The sequence below is a fragment of the Tamandua tetradactyla genome, chromosome 4, assembly GCF_023851605.1.
Source record: "Tamandua tetradactyla isolate mTamTet1 chromosome 4, mTamTet1.pri, whole genome shotgun sequence".
Lineage (NCBI taxonomy): Eukaryota > Metazoa > Chordata > Mammalia > Pilosa > Myrmecophagidae > Tamandua > Tamandua tetradactyla.
In genome coordinates, this window is record NC_135330.1 from 54,753,256 (window position 1) to 54,771,486 (window position 18,231).

Consider the following 18,231-nt stretch of genomic DNA (forward strand, 5'->3'; position numbering starts at 1 on the left):
TGTTTCCATAGGAAAAAAAGTTCAGAACTATACATGGTACCCTAGGAAAAGTCTATGAATATGATATAAGCAGCAATATAATTGCTATAACTAAATTTCTTTTTAATGGTGTTGCAAAATTGATATTGTTTTTATCTAATATTACTCCCCAATTCCAACATTTCTTTGTGAGTACTAATATATTAAACCCTCACTTATGGGGCATCATATCATGATTTTATTCCCTCAGATTATTTTTGCTTCTTTGAGCTACATTTTACCTTGTGCTGAAATGACGAAAACCAGGCAAGAATAAAGATCCATTATTAGCCATATGTAAAAGTTCCTGGTGTGCATTTCTGTGTACTTTTTCCTCACATATTATATTTGTCAGGAATGATTTTTCCTTTGGAACTTTATGTTTACATCTTGCATGATCATATAAATTAATCTGAAAAGAATAACTGGAAACCTTTTATGGTTATTTGAAAATAAAATTTGCTACAAATAAGATGCCCCAGTCTTTGTTGCCTCTTATTATGCTTGATTAATTTTTTCTGCACTTCCCATGGACCAGAAAATATTAACCTCAAAGGATATTTAAATTTTTATATATGACAAATACACAGATAAGAAGAAATTCAAAGCCAAGGTTGCCTTTTTTTAATCATTCTCATTCTGCTTCTTTTCCTTTTCCAAAGAAGGAAAAATTATGAAGGGCTATCAGCTTTAACTTTGACATTCAAGGGTTTTGACAGCTTGCATCACTTAAAGTCATATTTATTATTCAGTAAACTTAAATTCCTTAGAATAAATGCCCTTTATCAAATGTGATTTTTGAAAAGCACAAAGTTATTTCAGGATTTCAAGCAGCTAAAGCTTTTTTAAACTCTATGAACAAAATAGTGTTTTTAGAAGAAAAATACACTGGGAATTATTTAAAAGATAACATTTGTGGCATTTTTACTGGATTGACCTATGTGCTGAACAGAAATTTTAAAGAGCATATAAAATCCCTGTAATGTTATGATGTAAGTAATTAGACAATGGTCTTTTTTTGTTAATATAAATTGAGACAGCTTATTTTTTAAGTACAATCATATAGTTACTTTATGGAGTGCAGAACTGAGGTCTTCATCCAGGATACTTTAATGACAAGAAGATATTTATGTTTCAAAGAATTCTAATATAGTTTTCTATTCATCTTCTTAAATTCACGGTCATGAACCAATGTGTATGTGTGTGTGTGCGTGTCTGTGTGAGTGGTGTGTATTTTCTTCTTTTTTATTAGAGAAGTTGTGGGCTTACAGAAAAATCATGCATAAAATTAAGGGTTCCCATATACCACCCTATTATTAACACCTTGCATTAGTATGGTACATTTGTTACAATTGACAAAAACACATTTTTATAATTATACTATTAACTGTAGACCATCATCTACAATAAGATTCACTGCTTATGTTGTACAGTCCTATGGTTTTTGCTGTATTTTATTTTATATATATATATACAACCTAAAATGTACCCTTTTAACCACATTCAAATATGCAATTCAGTGCTGCTATGTTCACAATGCTGCATTACCAGCACAACCATCCATTATCAAAACTGTTCCATTGTCCCAAATACAAACTTTGTGCATTTTAAGCTTTAACTCCTTAGTCTCTACCTCAGCCCCATCCCCTGGAAACCTATAGCCTAGATTCTGACTCTATGATTTTGCTTATTCTAATTATTTCATATCAGTGAGATCATACAATATTTGTTCTTTTGTTTCTGATTTCACTCAATATGATGTCTTCAGGGTTCATCCATGTTGCATGTATCAGAATGGAATAACATTCCATTCATCAGCTAATGGACACTGGGTTGCTTTCATCTTTTGGCAATTGTGAATAATGCTGCTATAAACATAGGTGTGCAAATACTTTTTCAGTAAATTATGCATGTATTTTTCTTTATTAGAGAAATTGTGGTTTACAGAACAATCATGCATAAAATATATACATTTTTCTTTTAAGTCATATATGAGAGTAAAAAGAAGATACAAGCTGAAAATATGATAATACAGGATTTTGTATACATTTACCTATTTAATTACCTTTACCAATAGTATTTATTTCTTATTATGGCTTTGAGTTACTGTCCAGTATTCTTTTATTTCAGCTCAAAGAAGTTCATTTACTATTTTTTGTAATGAACTCCTCCAGCTCTGGTTTATCCGTAAATGTCTTAACATCTCCTTCATTTTTGAAGGATAATTTTGCCAAATACAGAATTCTCAGTTAACAGAGTTTTTCTTTAAGGACTTTAAATGTGTCATCCCAGTGTCTTCTAACCTTCATGATTTCTGATGAGAAATCCATTGCTGGTCTTATTAAGGATCTCTGAACATGACGAGATGCTTCTCTTTTGATGCTTTTAAATTCTGTCTGTCATTGGATTTTGACAATTTCACCAAAATGTCTCAGCGAAGATCTCTACGAATTTATCCTTCTAGGAGTTTGTTGAAATTTCTGGTTATGTATATCCATGTCTTTCATTAGATTTGGGAAGCCTTCAGCCATTATTTCATAAAACACCATTTCTGCCCCTTTCTTATTCTTCTAGGACTCCAGTGATGCATATTTTGGTACACTTGATGGCATCCCAGCAGTCCTTCATCCTCTGTTCATTTGTTTCCATTCTTTTTTCTTTATGATCCTCATACTCACTTGTCTAGTCTTCAAATTATCTGATATTTTCTTTCACCTGCTCAGATCTGCTGTTGAATAATACATAATACTTCAATTATTATACTTTTCAGTTCCAGAATTTCTGTTTGGTTTCTTTTTATAATTTCTCTCTATTTTCTTCAGACAATATTTTCTTAATTTCCTTTAATTATTTGTTTACGGACTCCTTTAGCTTATTGAACACATTTAATATTGTTGATTTAATGTCATTGACTACTATAGCTCCAAGGTAGAAGCCTCCTCAGGGATGGTTTCTGTTAAATTCTGTTTACCTGTAAATTTGCCATACAGTCCCATTTCTTAGTGTGTTTTGCAATTTTTTTTATGAGAATTGGACTTTCTGAGTATTATTTTGCTATAACTCTGGACATCTAATTCTCCACTCTTCTGGGATTGCTCGGTTTTCCTTATTGAGGACTGGATCCATCAATTTTTGACTTTTCCAATTTTTGCTCCCAAATGAAAATGGAATGAGAGAGAAAACAAAGAGGCACTGCCTTGATATGACCTCTTTGCCACTTTTGCTTGAAGAAGTTTTGAAACAATGGCTAGTTTCAGTATGACCCCCTCCCACCCGCTCCTACCCCCAGTCGTGTAAAGTAATTGATCAAAGCAGCAATCAGTGATTAGACCACAGGCTTGGATTTTGAAGGACTGGGTTCCCTTAAGAGCCCATCCTGGCACAGGAAGCTGCACCAGGGACCTGGGCTACAGTTCCCACTGTTGTCTGTCACATAGTTGGGGTTTGTGGGGATGGAACCAGTACATGGAAGGAGAGAGTCATTAATTTACTGCAAATTACTAGCCTCTTCAACCAGCCCTTCCCAAGATGCTGCAAGTGTTCCACTAGATTCCAGAATTCCAGATAGTTGATCAAGACATTTATTGCCAGTTCAATAGTTGTTTTGGTGGAGGAACTGATACCAGGAACTTTGAGCCCCACCGTCTTCCAATGATCACTAACTTTATTATTATTATTTGAAACATGCCTTTTACTCCTTTACTCAATAAAGCTGGTTGTTTTCTTTTTTTTTTTTTTTGATTTGCAGGAATAAATATTCTGTAGGAAGTCATGCAAGTTGTTTTCAGACACTCTGCTGCTTCCTCCCTCCTGCTTTCCAACACAAAGTAGAACCGATGGATGGATATTTTAAAATATTACATTTCAGCTAATTATATTAAATAACTTTCTTAATATTATAGAATATACATCAAAAGAAGATAGTGGTTATTATCTCTAGGGATTTAATGTATGTCAATTACTAGCTGGAGTAGAATATGCTTATCACTAAATAGTTTTAAATAATTTCATATTAAAGCAAATAGGAACACACAATAAAAGAAGATAAAAATATTGCTTGAATTGTGAAGATAAAGTCTGCTATTTCAAAAAAAGTTTCAGTTTGCAGACAGACTCCTCAAGATCGTGCCCTGTATCCTTAGGAACAATTGTGTGAGGAGGCAGAATAATAATGGACTTTGAACAGGCAGGCTTTTCCCACCAAGTTGTAGTTCAAGTTTTTATTTGTTCATGTTTCTTCCACTGCAATCACATCTTCATGGATCCCCTTACTTCTAATCTCTTTCCACTCAAATCCTTCCTGTATGCTACAGCAAAAATAATCTTTCTAAACATAATCTTTTAGCTATACCTTCTTTCTCAGGAACTTTAATGAATTTCAATTGAATATATGATTAAATATAAACTCTTTTCTGAGACACTCAAGGCAATTCATAATATGACCCTGTCTTATTTTTGCAGTTTATCTTTCACTCTTTCTCAACACTAACCCCTTATCATTGACAGCACATGACGTATTAATCCTCACTATCATGTTTTTGCATACAGTATCTTCAATTGTAAAACAATTTCATTACTTTTTCTCTACCTAAATCTTACTTCTTTTTCCTTTATTTATTTCACACACATTGCATAACACTACTAAAGAAAAATTTTCAAAATACATAAAATCACCTTCAATTCCCAAGCCATCATATGCCATCTTTATAAATTTTTCCAAGTTATTTTCCAGTTCTTACATTTTTACAAAATTATAATAATTTTTCAAAAGCCCATAGTTTGGCACCTGGGCATGATATGAACTCAATAAATAGTAATTGAATTTGAATCTCAAAATTATTAAACCTTTTAATTATTCTACTTTTGTCTCCATTAATACTTGTCATAATTAATGTCTTCTTTTCCTGAACACCCCATAACTCTCACTGTATTCCCATAAGCTTGGCATAAATAATATTAGGCCTTTAATATATGCATATCACAAGTCTAATTATTTCCCATGTCTCCCCCAAATATTATGTTTCTTGAGAAAGGGATGGTGTTGTATATTTCTGTTCTAGTTTGCTAGCTGCCAGAATGCAACACACTAGAGATGGACTGGCTTTTAATAAAAGGGAATTTATTTCATTAAAAATGTATAGTTCATCAGAGGAAGGGCAGCTAACTTTCAACTGAAGTTCTTTCTTACGTGGGAAGGCACAGGGTGATCTCTGCTGGCCTTCTCTCCAGGCCTCTGGGTTCCAACAACTTTCCCCAGGGTGATTCATTTCTGCATCTCCAAAGGCCTGGGCTGAGCTGTGAGTGCTGAGATGAGGTATGCTGAGCTGCTTTGGCTGTACTACATTGAGCGCTCTCATTTAAGCACCAGCCAATTAAATCAAATGTCATTCATTGCAGCAGGCATGCCTCCTAGCTGACTGCAGATGTAATCAGCAACAGATGAGATTCACATGCCATTGGCTCATGTCCACAGCAACAGAACTAGGCACCTTCACCAAGCCAAGCTGACACCTGAATCTAACTACCACATGTCCACCCCTTGTCAACTTGGCAACTACATGCATCACCTTAAGCAATATTAAAGTGCAAAAAATTCTCTTCCAGCTGTGGACCTATGAATCACAAAATAAGTTATTTGGTGCCGATATGCAAAGGAGGAAAGTCACAGGATTCATAGGGAGAAATTGGAAGGAAAACCTGCAGGGCAAACACCATTAGATTTCAGTCATTTATCTTTCAGCTTTAGAAAGTGGCAGTCCCACATTTTCCAATGGCCTATGCAATGGCCTGCCTCTTTCCGAATCAACCTCAGGGGACATTGAGGAGACCATCTTTCTCTTGGTTCCACCCTTTCCAGACATCGGGGCCATACCTGGGTTCTCTGCCATTTCTGGGGCACACGCTCAACCCCTCCATGTGGTAGTAGCCAGGCTCTCCCCAGTCCCCAAGGAGTGTGCTGTACCTTTTCCAAGGTCTGAGGCAGCACAACTCTTCCACTGCAATGAGGTGGGAGACTCATCCTTTGTCCTTAGAGCAAACTCACCCTCTCCATGTATATGGGTGGGTCCACTCTCCTGGCTGAGGTTTCCTGGCTTCAGACCTGAGCTTCCATGGTTCTCACTCTGCAACTCCAATTTGTCCCTTTTGTGTCCCCCTTTGTCCAGATTGGCAGTGGTTCCATTTACACCAGCAGTGTCTTCAAACATTCCAGAACTTCTCCATCATTCTCTTCACAGTTCCTCCAAAATCTTCCCCCTAGCCATCCAAAAAACTGGTCCAACATGACTGGTTTTTGCAAACTGCAGCAGCACCCCACTCTCCGGTACCAAAATCTGTTCTCGTTTGCCAGCTGCCAGAATGCAACACACCAGAGATGGATTGGCTTTCAATAAAAGGGGATTTATTTCATTAAAAATGTATAGTTCTTCAGAGGAAAGACAGCTAACTTTCATCTGAGCTTCTTTCTTACATAGGAAGGCACAGGGTGATCTCTGCTGACCTTCTCTCCAGGCCTCTGGGTTCCAACAACTTTCCCCGAGGTGATTTCTTTCATCTCCAAAGGCCTGGGCTGAGCTGAGAGTGCTGAGATGAGGTATGCTGAGCTGCTTTGGCTGTGCTAAGTTGAGCTCTCTCATTTAAGCACCAGCCAATTAAATCAAACGTCATTCATTGCAGCAGGCATGCCTCCTAGCTGACTGCAGAAGTAATCAGCAACAATTCCCTCAGGGAATTGGTTGCTGGTTCCATGCTGAGAATAATGATGTTGGGGCTTCCACTGCCTGGTGTACACTTCCCTGGCTCATGGCTTTTTATATGTGTTCTCATCCTGGAAACAGGCAGACCTGTACTCAGGTCACCCAGATGGATCTGAGGATAATGTGAGGACAGTCATTATTCAGGAGACTATTTGAACGGAACCTGAAAACAAAGGTATGACCTGTTATAGAGAAGGAGATATTGGAAATGAGAAATAGGTATGGTCAGAAACCTAGAAGGATCTCCTCTTGTGACTGTCCTGAACTTTATGATAAAGGTACCACTACCACTCTGATCAACCAGGCTGAATGGAAGACTCTTCACTGCCTTGCATCCAACCCCATCATTCAACAAACTCTTAGTTGGAGTTTAAGGAATGAGGAGGCAAGCATGGACAGGTTGCAGCTGATGGTGAACCTGCAGGAACTCCATGGCCTCAGCCTGTTTGACAGAATCCTTTAGGGAGTATTGCAAGCATATCCTCTCTGGATAACCTATCCCAAATTCCAACTAAGCTTTGGAGCAATGAGGAGGAAAGCATGGTCATGCTGTGACAACTGGGTATTGGTATGTGGATACTCCACCCCTGCTGGAGGAATTTAGCACCTCATTAGATTCCCATTTTGTGATGGGACACTGGTGATTTTATTAGAAAGGGGCCTCATACAAAGGGTGACAAGAAGGTTCTCCTCTTCACTGCAGGGCTTCCTCTGGGAGACATGATTGAGCAGATTTATTCTACCCTCCTTGTTTAGGGTAAGGGTTCCTGTATTTGGAGGTGGGCTGCTGTGGTATCTTACAGAGGCACCAAATTGGTGGGCCGTAGGTGCCTGCCTCTTAATCCAGTGGGTTCTGAGACCCCAAGTGCGGGTTGGTGGCCACCTCTTCCTCTCAGGGCCCCAACTTACCAAGCTATGTTCTTGAGGCTATTAGAGCAAGGAGTCCTGAAGAACACCATAAATAGGATCTCTAATAGAGATTTTCAGGAAAAATATAAGCTAGAAGGTGAAACAAGGGCTCAACAGAGGCAATCTTTCCCTGCCTGCCCCTTTCTCCACAGTCCCCTGATATGGGTGGTAGAAAAGAAGGAGGACCTGATGATCTTCCGCCTCTCTCTTCAGACTGACCGAGAAGCCCGGCCCCTGGAGGGACCTCTTTAATTAGACTTGACTAAATTGAAAGTGGCCCAGGGGTGGGACCAAAAGCTCTGACCACTCTCAGGGAACTGAAGGCCATTTGCACCAGTACACGCACAATTTAGGACAATGAACAAACCTTTATGGCACTTTTGGATACAGGCACCCAGCTCACCATCAATCTAGGAGAAACAGAAGGGAGGAAGTGATGAATAGTGTTGAAAGTTTTCTGGTATTCCACATGAGTATGGGAATAGGAGGTTACTGCTACCCTGTGGGTTGGACCTTTTGGCTCTTTGGCCACTCTGCGGTCATATTTCCTGTCAGGAAATGCATTATAGGAACTGATATTCAGTACCACTGCACATTCCAGTGTGACCGTGAGTATATACTCCCCTACCCCCAAAAATCCTGGCCATCATGATTGGTGAGTGATGGCTGTGCAACCCCAGTGCTTATACCTCATCACCACATTATCCAACAGCAGCAATGCCACCTCCTGGTGTGGAAAAGGGCATTACTAACTCATAAAGAGTCTTCTATCTGTGGGTATCTTCTGCTTTACTCTCTCTACTTACAACAGCCCTGTGCGGCAGTGAAAAAGTTGGGTGGAGCATGGTGGCTAATTATAGACCCTCGGTGCTTGAATGCAGAAGTGCCCCTTTTGGTGGTCATGGCCCCAGACATTGTGACTCTCAAGAAACCCATTATGGCCTTCACCAGAGTTTGGTATGTAGTCATTGACTTGGCAATGTCTTTTTCTCCATCCCTCTCTGAGAGAAGGACCAAGTTACATTCACTTTCCAAAGGCAAGTCCTACATTATACCGTCATTGTACTGACAGGTGTATTTAACTCTCCCACTATCTGTCAACAATGGATGGGGCAGGATTTGAGTAAGCTATCCCTGCCCAAAGGACTCCATATATTCCATTAGATTGATGACATCATGTTGGTGGGCCAGAGTGAGCAACAAACTGCCCAGGGATTGCATGAATTGCTAAATGAGCCTTGACAGTTTGACTGGGCCATAAATCCTTACATATGTAAAGCCAAGTCCAGCAGGTTACCTTCTTAGGTGGTATATGGGTCAAATCCCTTACCTGGTATGGGACAAATTACTGTCCCTAAAATCACCCACTAGTAAAAAGGAGGCCCAGCAGTTTATTGGACTATTTGTCTATTGGTGGCAGTATATTCCTTATCTTGGTATTTAATCTTCTGGTACCCTGTATTGGGTGACACAGACAGTGGGTACTTTCTATTGAGGAGCCAAAGAAGAGAGTTCTTTAAAGAGGTAAAAGCAGCTGCTTCAGTGGCCCTGCCTTGAGTACTCTTAGAGCATGAATCTCCATTTGAGCTGCAGGAGCCATGCCACCACCCAGAACCATGTTGAATGGTCCCTCTGACAGAAAGAAAGGGCAGCAAAAATTCACAGAACCCTGGGTTTTTGGATCAAGAAGTTCTTAGATGCAGCCCAACCCTACACTCCCTTTGGGAGGCAACTTCTGGTGTGCTATTAGGCCTTGATGAAAACAGAAGAGATTACTGAGACCTCCCAGGTTTTCCTGAGTCCAGAAACCCCCATGATATCCTGGGTTGGGATTAATCAGAACACTCATCCAGGCAGTGCCCAGCAACACAGCATCATGAAATGAAGTTGTATATTCAAGATTGTGCTCTCCCAGACACCCAGAGAATGATATTCTTGTATGAGCATGTAACAGAAGGTCAATCAATGATCTTGTTGCAAACCAGATGACAGCCCTTCCCTGTCTGTGCTGTATTTTGGGGACTGTGATGCAAGGATACACCATCAGATGCTCAGCGTTGGTTCACTGATAGATCTGTGAATCCACAGGTCAGCAGTAGCTGTTGCCTTTGCTTCAGGCAGTCTATCTGCCAGTTCTGACTCTGGAAAAAGTGTTTAATGGGCTGAATTGTGAGCAGTCCTCTTAATTGTGGAATACTCAGATTCAAGCATCATTGTATACCTGTTTATTGACTCATGGCCTGTTGCCAATGACTTAGCAATCTGATCAGGTTTGTAGAGGGAATATGATTGGAGACTCAAAGGTTCTTTCATGTGGGGAAGGGACCCCTGGAAGCACTTGGTGGTGTGAAAGGTACTACTGTGTTACCTATGTTGATGTGCATGACAAAAGCTCATTGGCAATGAACATCATTGGAATGACCTAGCTATAAAAAATGCAACAAGCTGCCTTTGCACCTGACAAAGAGTTCCTCCTGGAAGAAAGGGAGAGGTTGCACTCTGTCCAGAGGATGAAGAGACATCCATGAAATAGCTGAATTTCCCAAGGCTAAATCTGCTACTGGGTGGATCCATCACTGAATTGGACAGAAATTCTGATGCCATGAAATTACTTGCTCATGAACACAGAGTACCTCTTTTGTTAAAAGAGGCCCAATCTTCCATTTACCAATGTGAGATGTCAACTATAAGCCAGAGTCCAAAAAGTGTATTTAGTGGCTATTCCCAGAGGGGTTACACCAGGCTGCTCATGGAAAGCAGACTACATCAGCCCTCTCCTGCCATCCCAAGGTAAGCCCTATGCCTTGGTTATAGTGGGCACTTATTCAGGCTATGACTTTAACTTTCCAGTTCATCATGTGGATCATGGGATACCTTGGAAAAGCAGTTCTTCCACTCCTTAGGGTACTCAGATGACACATCTCCTCTGACCAGGAAACCACTTTACTGCACAAATCACTCAATGTTGGGCCCAGACTCATGGAGTTAGATGCACTTCTACATTACCCATCATTGACAGAACTATAATGGCTGCTTTTTAAAATGGAACTTTGGTGTCTACATCCTCACAATTCTTATTGGATGGATTGACCACCTTGTTTGGGCCCTCTGGGAACTGAACACAGCAATTTCTTGGATTGGAAACAGCCTTACCCTGCTTATTAGCACAGGGAGGGGTCATAGTTGTCAAAAGAGCCACCGCCAACTGTATATTCACCCTTCGTTGTATATTCACCCTTTGTTGTATATCCACCCTTATGTCCGTCAAGATGAGGAGTGGCCTTGAAGGGGGAACCAAGGACACTACTGGGACTCTCTTTTTTAACCACTGTCAGAAGATCATCTTGCTTCTTATCTCTTTAACTCTCCACACAATTCCTAGAATGGTGGCAGTTAAGGCCTCTGGGTGAAGGGGTAGGATGATGGAAATGGGCCTAGATGTGCTTCATACACATAGTGTGACAATCCAGTGGGCTAGACCTGTGGTACCTGACACAGACATATGGAAGTTGGTGGGTGACTCCTACCCCTTGTTGGTTCACCAGTCTCCTTGGGAACAGTCGTGGGATAACTTCGAGGAGTCTTAACAACTCCTATCTATCAGAAAGGGGTGGAAGTAGGACAGAAGATATGGGTAAGGCACTCAGATCAATCGTAAGGGATGAGGTTATAGCTCAAGGCAAGGCAGATAGAGATGGGGTGGTCTTCCAGGGACAAGATAAGTTATTGCAAGTAGGCTGAGAAAAGTGTCTCCCATGGGAATTGTTGCATGACCACCCTGCCAGGACTAGTTACTGCTTCTTCCCCTGTTTTCTACAGATTTGGCCCAGTGGCAACCTGGAAAGAAAACACCTTTGTCCAGCTGACTCAGAACATCATGGCACCAAGGAGCCTGACCAACTGTTGGATCTGCCATCTAATACCTCATTCCCTCTCTCCTCTTTGCTGAGTCTAGCTTGACACTTAAAGAGCTAATTTTCCCTGCCTTGCATTTGAACTACCATCAGAAAGTCCTTCATTTATGGCCTGTGGCAAAAATAACAGCATAGCCATTGGCTGTACACTCTTCTCCACACAGCTGGATAACCTGTGGAGATGCAAAAACTCCTGAAATAATGAAACTGGCAAATGGCTGAGTCATCTTTTCAGTTTATTTTCTTGAGCAAAGCATGATTTGCCTGGTAGGGTGGGTGGGGTCCATGATTCTAGATTTTCCTTTTTTGGCAGATCATTATGGCCCTGAGTGGGGTAAGCACCATTAAACACGACACACAATCTTTCACCCTCCTTGGTTGATACTGCTAAGTTCACTGTGTGAGAACTTCAGGCTCAGCAAAAATCATTAGGTTTTTCTAGCCGACAGCCATTACTCCAGACCAGGGTGACCACCCTGCTTGGAGTAATGGTATGGATGGGTGAAGCTCTCCTAATGTGCTACACCTACTGGTGTTCCCAAACCTTTCTTGTCAACACTGATGAGAGCCATTGGACAATTGGCCAAACCTGTCTCTGCCTTTGGGTCAGAGGTGGAAGGCGGACTTATGCTGTGGAAGTTAATGGGGAGGAGGAGGATAGGTCTGGTCAAAAGGCCAAAAATAAAAAAAAGTAAAGTAAGATAAAATAAAATAAAATAAAATGGGTAGACTTCTGGGGAAGTCACAGAGTCCTAGGAGTTTATCAGGGCTGGAACTCTCAATGGCAGGGCTTCCTCCCCATGGGTTGTTTAAATTCCCTACCTGGGGGCAGCACAGATTTGTCTCTCTTCTCCATTGTAAAATAAGGAGTGTGGAGCTGCAGTCTACTAACTCTGACCCAAGCAGTTGGACTCCATGGGATACCACCGTGATGGGATTTCTTCCCCTGTTCTTTTGCACCCTTTGTGCTGGGTAAGTAATAAGGTGGTCATTTGTTGAGAGTTTCTGTTGGGCCTGAGATATTCCCACAAGGCACATGTAGCAACAGTAATGGATCCACAGTAATGGATGGTGGTGATGGAAGCCCAATATTGTGAATTTAACTAACAATACTGAATTATATATTTGAATGTTAGAAAGGGAAATTTTTCGCTGTGTGTTACTAGAATAAAAATTAAAAATAAAAACATAAGACTGTTAAGCATAAACAATGGACTCAACGTAAACCATGGATTATTGTTAATAGAACAGTTGTAATAATGTGCTTTCATCAGTTATTAAAAATGTGGCCATACTAATGCAAGGTGATAAAAATGGGGGTAGGTACATGGGAACTCTGTTTTATGCATTACTTTTTCTACAAATCTACAGTTTCTCAAATTAAAAAAAAAGATGTGAAGTGCAGTTACATGATACAACATAGATGAACCTTGAAGACAACATGTTGAATGAAATAAACCAGACACAAAAAGGCAAATATAGTATGATTTCTCTTAAATGAAATACTCAGAATAAGATAATTTATGGAGAGAGAAAGTAGAATAGTAGTTATGGGGCGGGGGGAGGGAAGGAGGAAACCAGGAATTATTGCTAAATGGTATGAGTTTTGGTTTGGGATGATGGAAATAGATAGTGGTGAAAGTTACACAATATGCCAAAGAATTGTTCGCTTAAAGTGCTTAAAATCATTTTTATATTAATTATCCACAGTTAAAAATAAATTAAAAAAATGAATTGAGGAGCAGTAATTTTCTAGATTAGCAGACAGGACAGACTGAAGAAGACACTTTGACCAGAACTCTGGGAGAAAAAGAAACTTCCATTATGAAGAGCTGCTGCAGGTACTTAAAGTTCTTCATAATATAGGTCAGGGGAAAGGCTGCAGATCCAGGTCCGGCGGGACTTGTTCAAGTTTTATTTCCCTTCTCTGAGCCCAATAAATGCTTCCTGGGATTAACCTCTCCTGCGTGGAAATGAGGGAACTAACCATTTTTATTCCATTTTGCCTTATATAACACCATTATCATTACGAATTTCTAATGTGGAGAGTATTCTAGCGGCCAGCCCTGGAGCATTGATTGCAAAGAGCAGCTTCTCTTTTCCCCAGACATTTTGGTTGCGTTACTAGCTCTTTTAATTTTGTTAAGAATACTTACCACTACTAGCGTTTTTTGGAGACACACTTGAAAGGAACTAAAAGACTCAGAGGAGGACTGAACAAGTCACTAAGGATGACATCACTACTGAATCATTAGTACTTTATACTAATAATAGTGATAATGATATCCTATAGCTCTGAGTCTTGCTAAGATTGTAAGATTGTACTGTCGTGATCAGGGTTTCTTATATAGTCACAAGACACAATCTCACATTTCAGTAAACCTGAATATTTCTTTGCTATCAGATTAATTTAAGCTATATTTTTTCCCTCCTGCTGACAGCAAGTGTTTCTGGCTCCAACCACCTCTAAACAGCAGCTTTATCTTATCAGTAAGTAAACGCACAGTAAAAATAAATGTTCACATTGATTAAAATTCGGTAGCAAATCTTTGAGGTGTTCACAGCAGAGCTATGAAGGGCTCACAGTGTTTCAATAGGCTGCCTCAGCCTGACTGAGAATCTGTGTTAGAGAAGGGGGCATGCTATTTCTCCCTGAGAGGCTGCAGCTCACTGGTGTTTATATATCCTATTATCTTCTAAGGATGGTTGTTAATTTTGATATTCTTCACTTTGGAAAATGGGTATTAATTTCCTTCACCAAATTTGTTACTAGTCCTTATTAAACATGAACTATTTGAGATGAATGGTAACTAATAATTTGCTATCTCTATGCTAATAAAATAAATACAACTTTTAGATAAATATGGGTAGATTTTATTAGAAGGAGAATTAATGAACATTGAAATAAGAGGCTCTGAAGCAACTTTTTTCTTTCTTTTTTTTTTGAGGTAGGTGGACTTGTAAGTATGATAAGTTTGCTGATGGGAACATTTTAGGTTCCTTGCTCTCGAATTCTCCTTTTAAGCAACAGTGCCATGCTCCATGAACTTTTTCATAGAATTGAACATGTAAAACAGATGAGAAAAAGGCTATTCTGGTGGAGAGAGGAGGGCAAGTGAAAAGCTATGTTTCCACCATGTTATCTTGGGCTTCTTGCACAGCAGCCCTGAGTGTCCACGTACCCCTTGGAGACCACAAGTTTGGATCCAGTTCTGGGATCCTGTTTAAGTCTTTGACAAAAGTGTAGAGAGGAACAAAAATGATCCTTCCGTGGCTGACAATTAGTTTGGGAAATATGAGCATAACAAAACCGAATTGTGACCTTGAACACGTCAGTTGAGCAGTGTTCGTCATAGTTTTGTTATGTGTAAAAGAAAGAGGCTGTCCTAAATCAGTGTATCCAAAACCTGATTCTAAGGTTCACCTTGTTCAAGGGTGGGGATTCCAGCCTCACATCCAGCCTATTCCATGTAAGCAACCTGATTTTTCATAATTGCCCAAAGTCATCAGGCAAGTTTGGGATAACACTGGCTTAGGTACTCTCTAAGGTAAGTTTCAGCACTGATCTTTGATTCTATTGACTTTCTATATTTTTTTCATAACCTTTGTGATGGGACATTTCTTGAGACTGGTAAGAATAGAGCAACTCTGAAAAGCAGTTGTGGTTCAACTGAGGTGGGTGGGCCTTAACCTGGATTACTGGAATCCTTTATCAGTAGAAGAAATTGAGACAGAAGAAAAGAGAAAACTACAGGGAGGAGCTAGTAGTTGAAACACAGAGTCAACAGAACTTAGAAGAGACAGAAGAGGACATTGCCAGGTGATGTAAGGCAGGGATGCAAGCCAAGGAAACCCAAGGATCACCAGCACCAGCATCAGAATATTATAGACTTTGGGGAGAAAGTATCTTCATGCTGGTGCCTCAGTTTTTGGGCTTCTAGCTTCAAAGCCATGAATCCCTAAATTCCTGTTCTTTAAGCCAAAATGTCATGTGGTATTTGTGCTAGCAGCTCAGGAAAGCTAAGACAAATGTCAATCATATAAGGATGTTTTGCCCCCAGAGAACTTACTCAAACAGTTGCAAGTATTTTTAGAAAACAGCAAAACCAGGGTGTACACTCGAAGATTAGTGTACATAAGTGGAGAATGTTCAGCTATTAAAGTGTTTCACGATTTCCCTCCTATCCTGTAGGGGGAAATGGGTACTGAAAAATAAGAAAATTTATCTCTGCACCTTTCAAGGCCACATCAATCTGTGGGTCCAAAGAGCATCATCTGACTGCAAATACCCACATTTTCCTGCTTCGTGTGCCTTCCTGGGAGTGCTCAGTTATTCTCTCACATCCCTGACAGTCCACTGAGTTCCCAAAGGGTGTTTCAGATACACTCACGAGTCTGTTGGGTTCGTAGTATGAGGTGTCCTCATGTTCTCCTCTCTTGCTCTGGATTTTCCTGGATGCCTTCTGTTCTTAAAGCTGCATGAGGGTGCCTCCTATGAGAACACAGTATTTGTGCCAAACATGCTATTTCCTAAAAGAACCCCCAAAGGGAAAATGCCTGCCCCCACTCACTGTTGCATTTTGTCCGCCTGGGAACTGCAGCATGGTATTGCACCCCCTTGCGGCAGAATCCTCCCTTCGAGTTACACTTGTGATCTCTCCTATCCCTCAGCCTTGACATCAGCACACATGGCTGTGTGGGGGAAAGAAACTTTTGTCATCACCTTACATCACTTCTAGGCATCTGTGAACAAACCTCCTCCCTCCTTCAGCTGCAAACAGAAGCCCTCAGATCTCTAACTCCTGCAAGTCTACTCTTCTCATATCTGTTCAGTTTTTCAGACATAATTAGACATATTTGAATCTCAATTTGGACCAAGATGGGAAAGCCACTATATATAGTTATGTAGATGGATAACTGATTTGAAAAACCAATCATAAAAAGTAGCAATTAATGAATTAATATACCTTGTAGAAGGTGTCAAGGGGCTTGTTCAAGAACTCTGTTCTTTTCAACATTTTTATTATGGAATTAATTTGAGGACAGAGCTGTCAAGCTAATCACACTTGCAGATGGCACAAATCTGAGAGGGACAGAAAATATACTGGATGGCAAAATCAGAATTGAGATGATACCAAGAGGTTGGAATGATGAGCTGAATCTAAGTGACAAGGTTTAATAGGAAAAAAATGTAAAGCTACATATAGGCTCTGAAAACCATCTGTACAAATAGGAGCTGCTGGAGTGATTTTAAAATTTATTTTATCATGAAATGCTTTCCTCAAATAAAATCTAATTAGAAATCACATATGTAAGATAAGATTCTGTTTCAGTTGAAGTGGGAATGGAGGGATTATTTCCCCACCCTAACCCCTTTCCACGATCCTTGTTTCTCTTAATTTTTCTCATTTTTCCCTTTGGGCTGTCTGTCATTTGACCTTTTAAGGTCAGACATTAATATAAAATAATATGAATTTTTTAAAAAATTTGTTCTTCTACCATTTAAAGAACCAGGGAGCTTTGTTTCCTTGTTTGGATATATAAGAGTACCTGAGGAAGTGAAAATACTCCACACAATTAATTTTTTCCATAGCCCAGAGAGGAGATGAATTGTGAGTCTGACTCCCCAATTATCAGGGTGGCTTCAGATTTATCATTTAGCTCAGCCCTTATCTTGTACAGTTCTCAGTTTTCTTATTTCAAAAACAAAAATCTGGACAGTGCAATGGTGGCTCAGTGGTAGAATTCTTGCCTGCCGTGTCAGAGACCCGGGTTTGATTCCCAGTGCCTGCCCATGCAAAAAAACAAAAACAAACAAACAAACAAAAAAAGCAAACAAACAAAAAGAACAAATGCTTTAAAAAGTGCTATAGGGGAGGCAGGGCAAGATGGCGTCATAGTAGGTGTGGAATTTAATCCATCCTCCAGCACAGCTAGCAAATAACCAGGAGTTGTATGGAACAAATGTTGGTGGGACATCAGTGAGCAGACACACATAGTACAGTAGTCTGGAATGGGTGGGATGGTTGAAATCCTACACAGAACTGTAAGTCTCCCAAGCCCACACCTACAGACATGGCAGGCTGATTCCCTGAGAAAGGAAACTGACTTTGTTAGTATCAAGGAAGTTAGCTCAACCAAGCTCCAATTGTGGAATTAGCTAACAAATTTGGACTGCTGAAAATAGGTCCCAAGCTCAGATAAACATGTAGTAAGCACTGAAGGAGTTTTCACCCTGGCAGAGAGGGGGTGGGGCTGACAGAAACAAAACAAAACAAAAACAGAAGCTTTTTGAATTGGATAGCACAAAATACTGGAAAAGGGCTGGACCCCAGGAAAAGGGGGCACACAGAGCCTTGGGACACACAGAGCCATGTACCAACTCCAGCTCTTGATTGACAAACCTAGGGAGCTAGGGTCAGGCTCTGAAAAGGTTTTTCTGTCTATTTTTTTTTAACTTCTTAACAGCTTGTTAGATTGAACTGTGGGTACTCTTAGGCTTTAGCACTGCCTGAAATTAAGGCATGCCTGAAAGACAGAGTAAAGAGTCAAGTGAATGGGACAATTCCCAAAAGGGTGTATCTTCCCCAAGAAAAGGGGGTGAAGCCCAGCTCAAGTGGCAATGCTCCTTCAGG